Consider the following 4443-nt stretch of genomic DNA (forward strand, 5'->3'; position numbering starts at 1 on the left):
TTCAAAGTTCACTTTTGTGAGTTAGTTATATGCTTTTTAGCATGTAAAGGTAAAGTTGTTTTTCAAAGAGTTGTGGGTGCATTAGCTAACTCCGTTATGTGGCGGAGGTGGAGTTTTTGCATGAATTCAGTGTTTTCAATTTAATGCGTAGTTAACAAATTTCCGCAACCTCCGCTAGTAGTTTGGAGTTCATTGTTGATATTTTTGTACTTAGCTGTTTAAGTTTAGGAAGTGGCCTTCACCTTAGTTCCCATCTACCACAGACCGCTCCTCCAGCCAGGACGCAAAAGGGGAGGGCCGGACCCTGTTCCTTGTGTTCCATCTAGGAGATGCCCAACGGTTCAGGCTGTCGTTGACAGTCATTCGAGCCGCTCCACCATTAATGATCCTTCCACAGGTTAATCTATGGAAACCTTGATATGACTTTTACTTCCTCTAGATAATCAAGTTTGATCATCTTCCGGCTGCTCCACCCGAGCAATTGCCAACCCCGGCAAGGCCAATCCAAAGAACTCACTAAGAGGCAGCCTCTCGGTGGTGTGTACAATGGGCAGGGACTTAATCAACGCAAGCATATGACCCACACTTGGTGGAATTTCCTCGTTCATGGGAAATAATTGCAATCCCTATCACAAAAGGGTTTCAGCAGGTTACCTGCACCTGTCGGCAAAGGGTAGACACAAGAAGATCTGTCCAGTGTAGCATGCGTGCAGCCCCCCACATCTAAGGGCATATCAGACCTGTTACTATTCGATCCTGTGTGGCTGAACATCTAGGAAGTTAAACACCAACTATTGGAGGCCACGTAACTAGTTAGCCTGGAGGAGTCTCGTTCGTTATCGGAATTAACCAAACAAATCGCTCCATCAATTAAGAACGTCAAAGCACCCACACCCACAAAATCGGGAAAGAGGTATCAATGGTTCATTCCTTTCCGTGCCTGTGCTGGGTAAGTCAAATCAAGCCCCAGGCTGTACTCCTGTTGGTGCACTTCCGTTAATTCCTTTAGGTTTCAGCTTTGCAACCATACTCCCCCCAGAACCCAAACAAGCTGCTCAGCAGGTCATGTGAATAACGCAGCTGGATTGATAGTCAACATTGTTTATGGCCAGAACTGCAATGTTATCTGATTGTCTTTGTAACTCTGACTTTCATTCTCGATGAATGAAAACATTGTTGGATAAAGCTTTCACTTTGGGTCATCTTGCACCGGTCGTGGAATTTTTACATCTAGTGGCGAATGACCCCTGCCATGACTATTAATCATGGTCCCAGGTCTGAAAAACAACAAAATAGAACCAGAGTCCTAATGTATTTTTCCTAGATGAAGAATCCAACGACTGGCCTGCTTTGAACACTTTAATTTTTTTCAAAGTAAATGTTTCAGCTACCAAGACACTCAGTCAAGAGCATCAAAGGGAGCACAAGAGGCAGGGGCTGGTACAGGCAGTAGCTCGCCTCATGGCAGACCACCAGCTGAATCCCAAGATCCAAGTCAAAGCTTTTCAACTGCAGCAACTTTAATAAACACTATTGGAGCTGGAATTACAGTGGCTCCTGGCACCAGATTCGCCCTCCAATGGATCTTTTTTAAAGGATGTAAAGTGTACTCTTTACAGTTGCAGAGAATTCACTACCTCCCCTAGTCGAGAGTGGATAATTTGCACACATGCTGCTTTCCTTTAATGTGGTAGCTGTTTCTCAAGTTCCCACTCTGAGGTTCTGTGAAATCTGAACCCGTGGGTTCCATTTTGTGTATGGCAGCCATTTTGTGGTTGCCCTCACATAGGCCTATGACATAATACATATAAGGATCCTTTGTTCTGCGCAATGTTATGAAGGAAGATATGCAGAGCGATTTTTTTTTGGTGTTCTGCTAGTCAAAGCTATTGAATTGAGTGTATTTTCGCTTTTTGGACATACATCAGTCGTTTAGACTGTTTTTGCAGTCTTTTGAAACACAATTGAGAAGCGTTTCTTGTAAATATGACTTACAACTAGTATTTACAAATGGTTTAGTTTAAGTACAATCTGTGGGCTGTCCTTGGTTTCTGTCCTGAGTATTGAATTGTGGGTTAAATGCGTGTTTAAATGTCTATGTGGGTTTCCCATTAGTGCAACTTCTGTAAGTACATAGCGATGGCGCTATTCACGAGAAGCATGGCTAAAGCGCGCTGTATTGTGTGTCCTGAGTGTTTTGACCCCTTTCTGTTTATGTCTGAAATGAGCTCAATGTCTGTTCGTGGTTTTTCTTGATGTTTTCAGTCTATTAAGCAACATTTTGTAAGCATATTCTTGGGTCTGTTGCTAAATAAAATTGTCCTTTTTAGAAAGAAAAAAATGGCGCAAACATTTTGTCATGTTTCAAGTTAGGCGTCTGTGCTTGGGCTTATAAATGAATGTGTCTAAAAACGATAGGCAAAGGATGCAGCTTGCTCTTATATGTGGAATTATAAAAAAAAATTGGGTTTATTAAAAAAAAATATTAATTATGAAAAATAATTATTAAAAATAAGTGCTACAAAATTCGTTTTTTACTATTCATGAAGCTTAATGCTCATACTATGACATCCTAGCATTAACATTTAATTTAAGTTGTGCTATACCGCATAATGAGAACATTAGCATATGGAATTTCACTTAGCATAGGCGTACAAAACTAATTTTTCTAAAGATTTACATGGGATATGTCTGATTAAAAATCTCTGTAATTTGTAAAGAACATTCTGAGGATGATTAATATGTATCACAAGTATGGGATATTTATTTTTAAGTGCCCCAAACATCAAAGTCGAATTTGGGTAAAATAGACCATTTAAAAAAGCATTCTTGCCATTTATTATAGCTTTAAAGTGCTTTAGGCTTCAGTAAATGCATACATTTAGGTGTAATACAAATTTGCAGACTGTCCCCATTTGGGGTTTGCTTTTAAATGACCCAGTGAGATCCATTTAAGGTTGATGAAATGAGTACCATTGCAACAAGCATTTGTTCTAAAACTGGTATGTGTGTTATTAGGTTCGGTGAATTATTCACAGTAACTGTTGTTTAATAATCTGGGAATAGAGATAATTTTTAGCGCCTAAAAAGGAGAAATTATTTTTCAAAATAGAGTGAATTATTGCAGGTTAGGAGGAATTAGGAAGGCCTTTCGCCTTTGTCAGCCTCAGAATGAGCAGAAGCTGTGGGCTAGGAGAACAGGCTGCTCAAGTTGCGCTAAGATGCTATCTTTAGTTTTCCTGTAAACAATGAAGGAGGCTGTCATGTTGACATTTGTGACCTTTTAAATTAGGGCCTTGTCTCTGTGGAATGCAGAATGACCTTGCTAAGCAGGCCTCTAAAAGGTGGGGTTTCTGGTCTCGAAATAAGAACATCAATAAAATTAAAGAACTTAATTCCAAATGGAAAATATAAAAAAAAGGGTTTCTTTGAAAGTCCCAACATCATGTTAAATGCTCTGCAGAACTGATACATTTGTATTTCTGCTCTAAAAATAATGTCTGCTAGTTGCTTTTATTTGACAGAAAACGAAGTGGTGCATTAAGTCTTAGACAAAAAAATAAGACAAAGCCCTTTACTAAAATTTTGAAGGCTACATGCCCAAGTGAGAACGAATTGTGGCACAAGGCTAACATGGAGTGTCAGTGAAAGAATTTTACTTTTGGAAAGTTAAAAGGGCTTCATGTTGCAAGGTGACTGACAAGATGGTAACAAGGACTTCATGTTGCAAGGTGACTGACAAGATGGTAACAGTTAAGTAATGGAAATTTATTTTTGTGTCTGTTAATGTGTATTATGTTTTGTCTTCTGATTAAAAGTTATAATTGATGTCTGTTTGTTATGTGTGTTGTGTATTTTTTTTTTTTGCTTCTGCTCACAGATCATCCATGGATTGCTCTGGGTGATTTTAAGGCTGACAAGACATGTGAGTTTGGTTGGTTGAAATGAGATGTGTTTTTGCGTAACTCCTTTGGAAAGAAATGTCCATGCGTTTTTCATGTTTGTATATTTGGTTCTATCATGAATTGTTCTTGCTGGTTCTGTGTGTCTGAAAGTTGTATTTGACAGCAGATATCCACTAATTGGTGATCTACTGTCAAAAAGGAGGGTAAGGATTTTAAACCTGACACGGTGTTATGCGTCACCGCTCATTTATATATGCTATTGTTTTGTCTATGCTTTTTGTGCTTGATATACAGCAAGTATATCTGATGGCTTGACATGTCCGTTTTGTGCGTTTTTTTTGCATGTTTTTTGTTTTATGTTGCTGCTTATGATACTATTACAAGTTTACCTGTGTTGTGAAGGGATATACATGACGATGTGTATCGTGTCCAACAGCTGGGTGAATTTGCGCTAAATTTCACAGATATGATATTTTTTTATCCTGTGAGCAAGACAGACAACATGTCAAATTTGGCTATAATGGTATTTGAACAAAAA

At 38.8% G+C, this 4443-nt stretch overlaps 1 pseudogene; it reads right to left on the minus strand.

Moving 5' to 3' along the window:
- Positions 1-380: 380 nt before the first annotated feature.
- On the minus strand, positions 381-1847 carry LOC144752273 (18S ribosomal RNA; annotated as a pseudogene).
- Positions 1848-4443: the final 2596 nt, after the last annotated feature.

The sequence above is a fragment of the Lissotriton helveticus genome, chromosome 4_2, assembly GCF_964261635.1.
Source record: "Lissotriton helveticus chromosome 4_2, aLisHel1.1, whole genome shotgun sequence".
Taxonomy (NCBI): domain Eukaryota; kingdom Metazoa; phylum Chordata; class Amphibia; order Caudata; family Salamandridae; genus Lissotriton; species Lissotriton helveticus.